General features: G+C 48.3%; 1 protein-coding gene and 1 pseudogene across 6 annotated transcripts in view; one reads left to right on the top strand and one right to left on the bottom strand.

Annotated features, from left to right (window-relative positions):
* Positions 1 to 2,047, bottom strand: part of RAI14 (retinoic acid induced 14) — a 151,068-nt gene extending 149,021 nt beyond the window's left edge. For 3 of the 6 annotated variants that reach the window (XM_060092786.1, XM_060092787.1, XM_060092788.1), the window contains exon 1: positions 1,702 to 1,851. The gene's annotated coding sequence lies outside the window, so the exon portion shown is untranslated. Of the gene's footprint in view, positions 1 to 524; positions 689 to 1,701; positions 1,853 to 2,028 lie in introns of those variants that run through there. The other 3 variants (XM_060092785.1, XM_060092782.1, XM_060092783.1) reach the window with 3 other exon arrangements.
* A 284-nt stretch (positions 2,048 to 2,331) lies between these two features.
* Positions 2,332 to 12,142, top strand: LOC132486730 (signal transducing adapter molecule 1-like; annotated as a pseudogene).
* The last annotated feature ends 2,211 nt before the right edge of the window (positions 12,143 to 14,353 follow it).

Here is a 14,353-nt window from a genome sequence, read left to right as displayed (position 1 = left end):
CATCTAAGGAGCGTAAATGATACAATACATTCATTACTGAAGCATTTCAATGAATGGAGATAGCCCAGAATGGGAGCACCTCTCCCAATCCAAGTTCTGCAAGCACTGGTTAAAAATTACAAGAACTGGATAAATGTCCTCACATAAAATCTATTATCTTCCAAGCGGAAGGGAAAAATATGACACTGGTTAAGTAAGCATCATTAAGAAAGGATGATCTGATTACATCCATCGGTAATAAAATTCCCAGCCGCACCTGTAAACAACGACTCTGCAGGCTGGAGACCGAGCAATCAAAATCCAGCCTCCCTGTGATACACACTCTCTTTTCCAACTTTGTTCAGACCTCAAGGAGGTGAGACTCTCCTCGCTAAGATGAGCTTCGTTTAAGTCCCACTGATCAGTAAAACCAATTCCTCCCTCTGCCAGGCCCTGACGGTCTTGAGATGACATTCTCCAGAGAACTGGCAGGGCGCTGGGTAGTCTCCTCCCGCGGAAGGAAAAGAGAAACCCATCTAAGTCACCTGTGAGCCTGTGGCCAAGGGAAGCCGCTGGTTCAGGTGAGCGGCCTTGAGTCCGCAGATTTGCCCCAATCACTGGAAACAAAGTTGCGCTGAGCTGGGCTCCTTGGAGAAGCCCAAGCCTGGTTACAGAGCCCAGGCGCTGGGAGATCACTTGCAGCGCCTCCACTTTCCCCTGGGCTCCGTCTGCCGCGTCTGCTGTCTCTCTCGGCTCTGAGGCCCACCCCCCTCCACAAAAGCGGGGGACGAGGTCCAAACGCAAAGGAGAGAGAGCGTGAGCCCGGGGTTAGCAGATGTACTCTGCAAACTGCAGAAACTAAACCGCGGGCACAAAAACGTGCCCGAGCCAGCAGCCAAGGGAGGGGGGGTTAGGGAGGGTACCCACCCTCCCGGGCAGAGGTTGGGTAGATGGCGGGCGGGCGCCCCTCTCGCGCGCGGCTCCACGTCCTGCCTCCTCCCAAAGCCCCAGCTGCCCGAAGGCTGCCCGAACTCCAGCATCTCTCCTCCCGGCCCTCCTCGGAGCTGGGGTGGGGAAAAGGACAAGAAGGACGGGGAGCGGGGTCAGTTGCAGGCCCGGAGTGGCCCTGCCAGCACCCTTGGGCCAGCGGAGGGCTCCCGGAGTCAGAAAACGAACAATAGGTGACCCTCGGCCGCCGAGCCCCCGAGTCTCCCGCTCGCGCCTTCCTCCCCAGCTCCTCAAAGCTCAGCGCGGAGGCGGGTCGAGCCCTGAAGCGGGGTTCGGGGGGAGCCAGACGCGGGCGGGCCAGGCAGGTGGGACGGGAACCGACTCGGGGCACCCAGAACGCCCTGCCGGGGACTGGTCATTCATTCCCACCCGCGCTCCCTCCGCACCCACCCCTGCCCCAGCCGGCCTGCGAGTCGCGGGGGCCGGTAGGAGAAAACCCCGCTCCTAACTTGGCTCGTCCGCCCTTTCTGCTCTGACGCCCACCATCCTCCTCTTCCTGTGTTTCCCAGTCTGCCCTCTGCAGACAGCGGGCGGCCGGCGGGGACAAGGAACTGGTGGCGGGACCCTCGCTGCCAGACCGCCGAGCCACTCCGCCGGCGCGCCGTCCGCGCCTCCTGGCCGCCTCCCTCGTCCGAACCCCAGACACAAAGGCGGGGACCGGAGCCCGCGAGCCCGCTCCGGGGAGCCTCCCGACTCTCGGCGCCGCGCACTCACCCCATCTAGGCGGCGGCGGCGGCTCCCCGGCCCCGCTGGCTGCGCTACCCCGCCCGCCGCTTCCCGAGGAAAACGCGGCCGCCGGGCTCGCTTCCTGCTCAGCTTCCTGCGCCTCGGCCCCTCCTCCTCCCCCGCTGCGGGGGTCAGTGGGCGCCGCGGCTCCCGGGCTGGGCCGGCGGGGCGGGGCGGGGGCAGCACCACCACGTGGCCGCCCGGCGCCGGCCCCCGCCGACCCGGATCCCGCGGGAGCGGGAAGGGAGGTGCTAACCATTCCCCTCCCCTTCCACCCCGCGCGGCCCCAAATTCCGCGAGTCAGGTGATCCGGACCTGCGGGAGGTACTCCCGGCCCGCGCGCCCTGGGCGTCCGCGGCTTGCTTTTAGTTTTCCACGGATCGTGGGCTTCTCCCCCGTGGATCTTTCATCATCATCACCTGAAGTTAATGGAAACCACTGGTGCTCTGACCCCAGGGTTTAGGACGGATGAGATCCTGAATAGTAATGCATTTCTGGTTAACGTCCAAAGTCGTTTGCGGTCGTGGGGTGTTTTAAAGTCGCTGATCCAAGCGCTTTCTAACCAGAATCAAATCGGTCATATTTTCCAAAATTACTGAACAGAAAGTAAACTAGAACATGCTCGTAGTCTCTGGACTGAACCAGTTGGTTGGAATACGTTCGGTAACGCTCATCAGGTGGCAGGAGAAAACTACCAGCGTGAAGTATTGCTCGGAGAGTTAGGAAGGAGAAACCTACTGTCTGAACTGAGAGGCACCATGGGGAACGCCCTCCCTGCAGGGTCTGGGATGCAAAGGAGGCGCCGACAGCTCCTCTCCCTTCCCCAGCCCGCTGAGCCCGGTGTTTGAATCGTGATGGGCTCCTCCTGTAGCTCCAAGGATTTCAAAGCTCTCCACCTCCCGTTAAATTTGGGACGGCTTTGCCACTCATTTTGATCATGTCAACCAGCTGTGGCTTTAAAAGTCTTCTGATGAACCTAGGGGCAGGACAGGAATAAAGACGAAGACTTAGAGAATGGACTTGAGGACACGGGGAGGGGGAGGGGTAAGCTGGGACGAAGTGAGAGAGTGACATGGACATATATACTCTACCAAGTGTAAAATAGATAGCTAGTTGGAAGCAGCCGCATAGCACAGGGAGATCAGCTCGGTGCTTTGTGACCACCTAGAGGGATGGCATAGGGATGGTGGGAGGGAGGCTAAAGAGGGAGGGGATATGGGGATACACGTATACATACAGCTGATTCATGTTGTTATAGAGCAGAAACTAACACAACATTGTAAAGCAATTATACTCCAGTAAAGATGTTAAAAAAAGAAAAGTCTTTATTCACCTAAGCCCGTGTTCCCCCTGTTAACTCTACATCCTTTGCACAGGGCAGGAAGTTTTCTCGAATAAATGAGTGGTATGAGTCCTTTTTTTGGTGAGATCGACTCAATCAATTGAATTTTTTTTTAATTCCAACAAAAACTGAAATTAACCTGAGTTCAGTTTATAATGTCTTGGTCAGATCTCCACCACCCCAGGTCAGACTTCATCTGTACCCCTGTCTCCCCCACCCAGGGCCAAGCCAAGGGAACAGCCTGTCTTAGCTTTAACAAGTGACTTATCAAACAGAGAACAAAAGCTGTGTAACTAGTTGCATGGTCTTCCCTTCCTAAATCATAGGTCAGAGATTCCTTAGAGAAGTGATGAAGAACAGGTTTAAAGCAAGATGTACACTCCTCTTCCTGTCTTTTATCCCTCTCAAACCACCCTCTAAAAGACACGGGAACTGGTAAACTTCTTTTTGGTTTAGTGCTGGCAATTTCCACAATACAGTTTTTCACTGCAGTTCATATGGATGGTGAAGCGTAGGGTATTTATCGGGAACAATACTGCCACGTGTGAGTTTTCTGTTCCCCTTTCAGCAGGTCAGTCTCATTCAAGTGGTGGCAGCTGGCAAGGTGGCATTTGGAACGGGGTACAGGGTGTACTGTGCTGCTTTGGAAAGTTAACGTGTGTATTCTGTAGCTGAAGGAGTTAAACTATCAAACAAAACTGTGTAAGGCAGGGTCATCAGCCTTTTATTCATAGGAGCCCTGTCCCTCTTCTTTTTTTTTTCTTCTCTTCTACATGGCCAGGCTCTGTCCCAGCTACCTTCTTGGGGACCAGTAGGCCCCTGTCAGCCCTGTGGCTCCCATAGGTGGCTTGTGTACTTATTCTCCTTAATTAATTAATTTATTTGTTTATTTTTTTAATTTTAGAATTTTATTTATTTTTTTATACAGCAGGTCTTATTAGTTATCCATTTTATACATATTAGTGTATATATGTCAATCCCAATCTCCCAATTCATCCCACCACCACCACCCTGCCAGTATTCTCCTTGATTTATAATCTCACCATCTACATTAGTCTGGGTGAGAGATTGTTGTGGAGGGAAGGATTCATAGTTAATCTTTGTGCCAAGACTCTTTACCAGCTCCCGCCCTCCGTTGAAACTCAAACCACCTGCTTCAGACCACAGCTGACATTCTGCCACCTGCAGGGAGACTGGTGGTCAAGTATGGGATTGAACACCCATACTTGACCACCAAGTGGTTTTATCGCCCAGGCCTTTTAGAAAGTGCTAATTGGGTTCGGGATACATTGAACACCACCCTTGGATGGAGAGCTGACCCACGTGAAAGGGTTTGAGAGATGGAAGCAAGGAAAAAATGACCATATAAACTGCATAGAGTTGGTAGAACCTTTTGGGGATGAACAGCATGTTGAATTACAATAGGAGAAGTATCCCCAAATCAAAGCAACTGTGGTGTGATGTGCAATACTAAGAGTAATAAAAGCCAGGGGACCAGGTTTCCCGACCCCTGTGCTTGACTAACTTGCCCTTTGAACTGCACCACATGTTTGAATCTCACCTGGCCCACTTTCCCAATCAGTAAAAGAGAACGTTGACTTACATGGCCTCTAACATCCTAAGACCATTCTCTTAGTTTGAAGAGCCTTCACAAGCCACGTTGTCCCCACATGTTATGGCCAAGGGTCTGTCCTAGCAGGTCCTAATAGTGTTGCTAGCCAGTACTTAGCAGGATCCATAAATGAAATTCATCGATTAGTAGGGCTCCATTTTCATTTCTGAAATTAAATAATATTACATGCCTTCTTTCTTGCTCCATCTCTCACCAATATCAGTTATCCCCAGATTAAAAACTTCTTAAGTTTGAGAAAACAAAGCTAAGACTTGTTGGGATAAAAAGAAACTGTCCCTGAAGGAGGAGGTAGAGATAGCCGAAAAGTACCAGAGTCAAAAAGTAGCCCTCCACTCTTTGGTGTTTGGTCAGGAACTGACTGCATTTCTGGGTCTAGTTAGAGGCAGCATAATTTAGAGGAATGTGGTGATATTGGACCCAGTCCAGAGAATGGAACAAAAACACAATCAGAAGTTTGGAGAGAGATCATCTATGGGGGAAAGGCCAAATATTCATAGCAAAACCACCTTTTGTGTTTTCTTGACGATGTTTCCAAATAGGAGGAAACCGTGACATGGGAGAAATTAATACGTGTGGCATTGCTTTTCATAATTTAGTAAGTCCATAGTAATAAAGTAGCATGCAAACACTGATTAGCCCATGGTTTCTCCACTTGCCAGGAAACCAGCAGAAATTTCTCCAAGGGTAGGTTACTACCCTTTCCTTCTCAGTGACCTTGGGCACCTGATGGGGAGGGGAGGCTAAGATGTTTGGTAAAAATACATTCCACACGGCTTCCTTGGTGGTGCAGTGGTTGAGAGTCCGCCTGCCTATGCAGGGGACACGGGTTCGTGCCCCGGTCCGGGAAGATCCCACATGCCGCGGAGCTGCTGGGCCCGTGAGCCATGGCCACTGAGCCTGCGCATCCGGAGCCTGTGCTCCGCAACGGGAGAGGCCGCAACAGTGAGAGGCCCGCGTACCGCAAAAAAAAAAAAAAAAAAAAAAAGAAAACAGCAAATGCCTTCATGTTGCTTTCTAGCTCTTTAGCACTATTCTGTGGCTTTGCCAAGCCATGTTGCCAGGCAAGCTGTGCCCTTGAAAATGTGAGACGTACTATTCTGCTGAACTATTAGGAAGCAGTGTGCTATGGGAACCAAAATACAAGTAAACTCACCTCCACCCACAGAGATTCCAATTCTAGAGTGCAGCCTGGATTGAAAATGACTGTACTACGCAGCTTCCGTGCTAGTAAATAATGTGATTGAAACATCATGAGCCTTGGAATCAGCTGCCTGTTACAGTGATAACGGTGCCTGTTATGAGGTAACAGTGGTTTTAACGAAATAGGGGCTTGTTTTTCTCATATTCTGAAAAGTTGCTTTATTTAGATCAGTGGCTCAAGGTTGTCAGGTCTGAGGTCTCTGATTCTCTAGATTTCCCCCTCGTTGTCAGAAGACAGCTTACCTGCCTACAGCATCCATTCTGTGTTCCAGGCAGGCAGAAGGGGAAGAGAGGACAGCCAGTGTGGCCTGCCCCTCTTAGGGAGATCTTCTGAAAGCCCCACCCAACTTCTTAATTTTATTGGGCAAAACTGTATCACATGGCCAGCCCCCTCTGAAAGGAAGGGAAGGAAATACAGACTTTTTTGCTAGGTACATTGTACATGAAATAAAATTGGGGTTCTGCTAATGTGGAAATGGGGAGAATGGATATTGGGTTTATCTGTTGCTGTGAAACAAACGACCTCAAAACTTAGTGGCTTAAAACAGCAACAACAATATTATCTATTATTTCTCATGATTCTGTGGGTTGACCAGGTGGCTCTGGGATGGCCAAATAACCTGAACTGGTCTCACTCCTTAGAGCCCGTGGTTAGTGTTGGTCCCCGGCTGGAGGTCAGCTAGGGATTGTCGGCTGAGATATTTGTTCTCCTTCACGTGGTGTCTTGGGCTTCCCCATGGACTAGTGGCTGGGTTCCAAGAAGGAACGTTCTGAGGGCATGCACTTCAATGTGCAAGTGCTTATCAAGCCTCCACTTATATCATGCTTGCCGTGGTCCCATTGGCCAAAGCTCATGGCCTGGCCGAATCCAAAGTCAAAGTGGGAAGCAATTACACAAAGGCATAAAATCCAGGAAGCAGGGTTCACAGGGGACCAGCAAAGTCCCAGTCCACCATAGGTAGGCATCTAGCTATCTCTGCCAAAGCATCTTTTTTGATAACGTGTTAAACTTTATCAATGCTTATTTTGCAGCAAACGTAGAACAATACTTGGCAAGCATTAACTCTGAAAATCCTCACAACAACCTTCTGGGGTATATGCTCTTATTATTTCCATTTAGAGATAAGGAAATAGATCAGGGAAGCTTAAGAAAGTTGCTGAAGATCACATAGTAAGAAAACACCAGGGCTAGAATTTGAACCCAATCTGAATATTCAGCTTGGACAGGGATTTGTGAGCACATTCTGGCTGAAGTAAGATGGAAGGAAATCAAGTGACAGGGATCGAATAAAACAGCCAGTTAAAAGAGATTTCCCCCATGTTTTAAATACCATTATCTTTCGTCCTCTCCGGTAGCAGGTACAGAGAGAAGAGTGACATATCCCTGCCCATCAGAGTCAGGCAGAAGGACTGTACTGAGAAGATGCTCACTTGCTTTCTGGGCAGGTGGTCTAATGCACGCTGGGCCCCTCTTCCCCAAGTACACACTGCAGAAAGCAGAGGTGAAAGCACACATGAACCAGGTAAAGTTGGGATGGCTACAGGTGCCCCTGGGAAAACTTGAGGAAGACGTCTGAACACCTGTGAGCCTCGAAGAAGGAATCTAGGAGGTTTCTGAAAGGGAAAAAACCCCGAAATCTACTGCCCTTATACCTCCACAAGTGTGTCAGAAGCGAATCACCCTAACATGCTAGAAATACCTTCCACTGATGAAAAGCACAGTGAAGACGCTCTACTTTTTCTGTTTGAAAGTGAGTTTCTCCAAGTGTGGCCTCTGCACTAGTCTATCCACAGAAATACTGGCTCAGGTTCTCCATTGGGTGGATCAGAAAATCTGCATGCTTAAGGAGCATCCCAAGGGACTTATACACAATACATTTGCAAATTATTGGTTTAAAAATGTTCTTTCAGTATGATGATTTTTAAAACAGTGCTTTCAAATTAAAAAATTTTTTTTCTTTCTTTATTTTATTTTATTTTTTTGGCTGCATTGGGTCTTCATTGCTGCATGTGGGCTTTCTCTAGTTGTGGTGAGCCAGGGCTGCTCTTTGTTGCGGTGTGCAGGCTTCTCATTGCGGTGGCTTCTCTTGTTGAGGGGCACAGGCTCTAGGCGCATGGGCTTCAGTACTTGTGGCTTGCGGGCCCTAGAGCACAGGCTCATAGTTGTGGCGCATGGGCTTGGTTGCTCCGCGGCATGTGGGATCTTCCTGGCCCAGGGCTCGAACCCGTGTCCCCTGCATTGGCAGGCGGATTCTTAACCGCTGCGCCACCAGGGAAGCCCTGGTTTTCAAACTTTAATGTGCATCTGAATCCCCTGAGATCTCTTGAAAAAGTAGGTTCTGATTCAGTAGGTCTGAAGAAAGGTTTGAACTTCTGCATTTTAAACAAGTTCCCAGCCCTGATGTTGGTCTGAAGAACCAAGCCCCACACCTTGTAGCCAAGCTTTAAAAACCCTGGAGGGAAAAAACCAAAACAAACCCTTTTGGGTTGTAACATAGGGAGGCAGACAAACACAGTGGAAGTGGAGGCGGGGGTACCCTCGGCGCATCTGTGGGAGAGAAAGAAGGTCACTGCCCTTTCCAAAGGGACAGGTCACCGATAAAAGACACAGACGCAGTAGCAAAAGAGGGAGCTTAAGGATATCCAGAGCAGGCTTCCCGGTCAAGGTGAGACGGATGGGCAAGTGCAACAGGGTAGAGTGATGAAGGTGTTTTCCTAATGAATCTGGCCTGAGGAGTTCACACCATCGTTAAAGAGCTTGAGGAAACTCAGAAGAGTCAGATGGTGCAAAATCAATGGAGCTGAATGAACACAAATATTTAGACAGGCTGATCTCCTAAGGTGCAAAAATACACAATTTGTATTTTAAGAGTTTGTGTGTGGTTTTTTTCTTAAACCCTTGCTTTTTTTTTTTTTGCGGCACGCGGGCCTCTCACTGTTGTGGCCCCTCCCGTTGCGGAGCACAGGCTCCAGACGCACAGGCTCAGCAGCCATGGCTCACGGGCCCAGCCGCTCCGCGGCATGTGGGATCTTCTGGGACCGGGGCACGAACCCGTGTCCCCTGCATCAGCAGGTGGAGTCTCAACCACTGCGCCACCAGGGAAGCCCCAACCCTTGTTTTTTGCTGTGGTTTTATGTTGTTTATACGCAGAAGGAAGATACTGGTAGTATGCGCTATGTGCTAGTTCCCCAGAAAAGTACATTTTTAATCCTTGCAAATGAATCTGGATATCTTCCTCAGGCAGATCCCCCCGACGCCTCGCCCCGGGAGGCGTATAGAGCAAAGTGCATTCTCTTTGCAAAGCGGAGCCTGATACTATCCCTTAGCTACACAGTGGCCGGCACTGATACCACTCTTTAGAGTTAACAAAGGATTTTTACACCCACCTGCCACATTTTTTACCCCCCCCATTATAAAAAATAAGGCAATAATTACTGTCCTATTGTGCAATAAAAAGAACTAAGTTACACAGAGTTTTAGGGATTTGTCTAAGGAGCAGACTCAAAGCTAGAGCCCCCGCTCCTCCGCGCTGGCCGCCGCCGCAGTAGCTGGGGGTTGGGGAGAGGACGAGCTGCCGCGGAACCGGAGAGTCCGTCTCGGTCGCTGTTTCTGCCTGAGGACCCTTCCTTCCTCGGTCGCACCCTGACTCCCTTGGTATCAACGGGGCGTCCCTGAGGACACCTCAGCACGCGGTGGAGATGCCTCTCTTTGCCACCAATGCCTTCGATCAGGATGTCGAGAAAGCAATGGGTGAGATGAATGCTGCTGAGGACTGGGGCATGATTTTGGATATCCGTGATAAAGCTGGTCAGTCTCACACTGGTTGTTATTGGATGGATTTAGAATAGTCTTTTGGGATGGTGTAGCCCCATCACCAAGGCCTAAACGCTCTGCTGCAAGGACTGTCCACTTTGGTATGAGCTCTGACAGCTGTGTGAGCTTTGGGAACCCTTTAACCTAGAGCTCTCAGTCACTTTTTGTCCAGCCTTGTGGGCAGCAGACCTCAGTGGACACCATGCAGACCTAAAGATTGTCTTCGGTCTATTATGAGGAGCGTGAACCATAAAGATCCTCGTGTTGCTCTGCAGGCTCTGACTTTTCTAGGAGCATGTGTATCAAGTTGTGGCAAAATTTTTCACTTAGAAGTATGTTCAAGAGATTTTGCTAGTGAAGTAAGCAATGTATTAAACAAGTGTCACCCTAAAGTGTGTGAAAAATTAAAGGCTCTTATGGTTGAATGGACGGATGAATTTAAGAATCATCCACAGTGGGCTTCCCTGGTGGCGCAGTGGTTGAGAGTCCGCCTGCTGATGCAGGGGACACGGGTTCGTGCCCTGGTCCGGGAAGATCCCGTATGCCGCGGAGCGGCTGGGCCCGTGAGCCATGGCCACTGAGCCTGCGCGTCCGGAGCCTGTGCTCCGCAATGGGAGAGGCCACAACAGTGAGAGGCCTGCGTGCCACAAAAAAAAAAAAAAAAAAAAAAAAAGAATCATCCACAGCTTAGTCTAATATCAGCAATGGTTAATAACCTTAAGGAACAAGGTGTTACGTTTCCAGCTATTGGCTCTCGCATGAGGATACTGAGATCCAGAATGGTTAAGTGGCTTGCCCAGGGCCACAGCTAGTAGTTGACAGAGCTGGAACTAGGACACAGGCCTCCTGACTCTCAGCCCAGTGTTCCTTCCACTACATGACCCTGCCTTCCATTTGATATTGAGGCTGTAGAACAAGCAAAAGCAAGCCCAGCTCTGGTAGCCAAAGATCCTGGTACTGTGGCTAACAAAAAAGAAGATTTAGCGAAAGCCATTGAGTTGGCACTGAAGGAACAAAGGCAGCAGTCAACCACCCTTTCCGGTTTGTATCCAAGCACATCTAATCTCTTAACTAACCACCAACACGAAGGTCGAAAGTTCGTGCTGTATACGACTTGGAAGCTGCTGAAGATAATGAACTTACTTTTAAAGCAGGAAAAACTGTTACAGTTCTTTTTTATTATTATTTTATTTATTTTATTTTATTTTATTTATTTTTGGGTGCGTTGGGTCTTCGTTGCTGTGTGTGGGCTTTCTCTGGTTGCGGTGAGTGGGGGCTACTCTTTGTTGCGGTGTGCGGGCTTCTCATTGCGGTGGCTTCACTTGTTGTGGAGCACGGGCTCTAGGTGCACAGGCTTCAGTAGTTGTGGCACGCGAGCTCAGTAGTTGTGGCTTGTGGGCTCTAGAGCGCAGGCTCAGTAGTTGTGGCGCACGGGCTTAGCTGCTCCGCGGCATGTGGGACCTTCCAGGACCAGGGCTTGAACCCGTGTGCCCTGCATTGGCAGGCAGATTCTTAACCACTGTGCCACCAGGGAAGGCCTGTTACAGTTCTTGATGACAGTGACCCCAACTGGTGGAAAGGTGAAACCCATCAAGGCCTGGGATTATTCCCCTGTAATTTTGTGACTGCAAATCTCACTGCTGAACCAGAAATGATTAAAACGGAGAAGATGGTACAATTTAGTGATGATGTTCAGGTAGAAACGATAGAATCAGAGCCGGAACAAGCCTAAATGGATGAAGATAAAATGGACCAATTGCTACAGATGTTGCAAAGTATGGATCCCAGTGATGATCGACCAGATCTGCCAGAGTTACTTCATCTTGAAGCCATGTGTCACCAGATGGGACCTCTCATTGATGAGAAGCTGGAAGATTTTGATAGAGAACATTCGGAACTCTCAGAACTCAATGTTAAAGTGATGGAGGCCCTGTCCTTGTATACCAAGTTAAAGAATGAAGATCCAGTGTATTCCATGTATGCAAAATTACAGAATCAGCAGTACTGTTTTCAGTCACCTGGTGTTTCTGGTCCTCAGGTGTACCCGGGCTCTCCTCAGCGAGGAGCTTACCCGCTCGCAGGGAACGCACAGACGGGCCGGCTCCAGAGCTACAGCTTTCCCCCGGAGCAGCTCTCTCCTCTCAGCCAAGGAACAGTGCCACTGCCCGCGAGCCCAGCCTTTCCTAGTCAGCAGGCTCAGGCTTCCTACCTCAACACAATGGGCAGTTCTGTTCAAGGGAGCCTGTAGCCCAGCCAGGCTTCAGTGGACAGTCCTCCTCCTGCTGCCGCTGCCGCCCCCGTTGTCATGATATGCCAGAACGCAGGGACCAGCCTGTCCCAGGTGCCGAACTATACTTTCACATCAGCGCTGCCCCAGCCCAGAGGCAGCTATCAGCCACCTCCGCCCCAGCAGCCGTACCCGCAGAAGGCCCTGCGATAGGACTGGGATTCCTTTTTGTGGCAAATATCTGCTAAACGCTGATGACAATGTTATGAGATTCTTTGATATCTTAAGATTTGTTTATCCTCAGCTTATAGGAACCGTATCTTGGTCAACAAGTTCCAATATTCAAGAAGGGAGACCTCTCTTCAATTTGCACTGACTTCTTAGAGGCCCTCCCCTCCCCTCTCCCCCAGAGGAATGAAACTACTTACAACATTTAACTACTTTCGTCACATGAAAGAATCAATGCAAGATTATTTGTCTCATAAAATTACCTGGTCTGCAAAGCAGTCAAGCTGGCAAACACCGTTGTGGCAGATGTTGTGTGCATAGGTCGCTGTGTAACTTCTCTCGTGGCCACTTTGAATCACAGTGATGATCGTGTGAATATATTTAACACTGTTAACTTAATTGACATTGCTGTTTTATTTTAATCATGAACAACTACCATGTTTCATAATGTTTTGTGTAAATTTAAGATAATTACACTGTCCTTTTAAACTGCAAGAGAACGAAGCTGTAGCATATGTACATGAAGGCATTATGTTGTCCATGTTTCAGTTTCCCATTAAACTGAACCTTCCTTGGAGTAAAAAAAAAAAAAAAAGCTAGAGCCCCAGTTTTCTGAGGCCTGGCCCCTTAATCATTTGCTACACTACAATATTTCTATGGATTATTGGAATCTCATAGACACCTAAAGGAGAGGCACTGTGTCCCACTAAACTGAAGCAAGAGCCCAATTTCTTCAGGCATAACTGAGAAAGGCCTAGGTGGTTGCAGAAGCCCCAGCTTACAGAGCCGGGGAATGGACTTTGGCCTCCAGCCACATGGCTGACGGGAAATTCTGAAAAAATTTCCCTACAAACACATAGAAACACCGGGTACTATACACCAAGCATTTGGTTTTAAAAGCACAGTTAAACGTGTAAGAAAGTGAGATTCACAGGCAGCAAGAAAAAAAGTTGAAACCAGAGTGGCTAGCAGACCCTGAAGAATGGGGCTGCTTGGGGCATCTGCTGATCCAGGGAGCTTGGTTCTCTGTGCGGGGGACTACAGGCCTGTTGGGATGAGAACTGAGACCCTGGAGAAAGCTAGGGGTCTCAAACATCTACATCCTCAAGTCAAAAGTTGGGTTAGGAAAAAAAAATCCATCCTCTAGCAAAAAGAAAGCCAACCAGGAAATGTCTTTATTTCAGCCTTGGTAAAAGGCATGAAAAATGAAAACAAAGTAGGTCTTGCCTGTGAATTTATAATCCCAAGCCTGACATCATGGTGATTTAGTATTTACTCTACTTGCATGGTCCAGGAAACTCCAGGTAGAAAAATTATTTTAAAAATACATCTAGTTCATAACACCCCAAGGCACCTGGTATTAGGAGGGATGCAGCTTCAACCCAGAGTCTCCAGGATTCTTACATTTAAGAGGAGCCTTATTTGAACTGACAGCAAAAATAAGAGACACATGAGAAAAGAGCCACCACAAACTGGGCTCAGCAGAAACAATGGAGAACAGAATTAGACTGCAAGAACTTTGGGCATAGGATTATCTAATACAAAATGTAAAATAAGTGTGCTTAACATATTTATGAAGAAACAGAGGGAATTGTAACCATAAGAATTGAACAAAAGACCATCAAGAATAAATGGGCACTGTGGTGACCTAAATGGGAAGGAAGTCCAAAAAAGAGGGCATATATGTATACGTATAGCTGATTCATTTTGATGTACAGGAGAAACTAACACACAACATTGTAAAGCCACTATATTACAATAAAAATTTAAAAAAATAAAATGCTTATAAGAAGTAAATTAATGTTAATTTAAATTTAAAAAAAAAGGATAAATGGGCAGTTTTGAAAAGAACCAAATAGAATTGCTAGAAATATAAAATATAATGATTGAAATTTAAAATGTAATGGGTGGATTAAATGACAGGTATATCACAGCTAAAGAGAATTACTAAACTGGAAGAGAGGGATGAAGAATCACTTCATAATGCTGTACAGAGAGAGAAAGACATGGAAACTATGAAATTGAGGCTAAGAGATGTGGAGGAAAAAAATAGATGTTCAAAATATATCTAGCTGGAGTTCCAGAAGGAGACAATAGACAAATGGAAGAAAGGCAATATTCAAAACAATAATGAAAAGCTTGAATTGGTGAGAGACCTGAATTCTTAGATTGGAGAAATACATCAAATCTGAAGCA

Source organism: Mesoplodon densirostris, chromosome 3, assembly GCF_025265405.1.
Source record: "Mesoplodon densirostris isolate mMesDen1 chromosome 3, mMesDen1 primary haplotype, whole genome shotgun sequence".
In the NCBI taxonomy this organism is placed as follows: Eukaryota; Metazoa; Chordata; class Mammalia; order Artiodactyla; family Ziphiidae; genus Mesoplodon; species Mesoplodon densirostris.
Note: the sequence above shows the minus strand (reverse complement) of the source record. Positions and strands in the feature narration are given on the sequence as shown.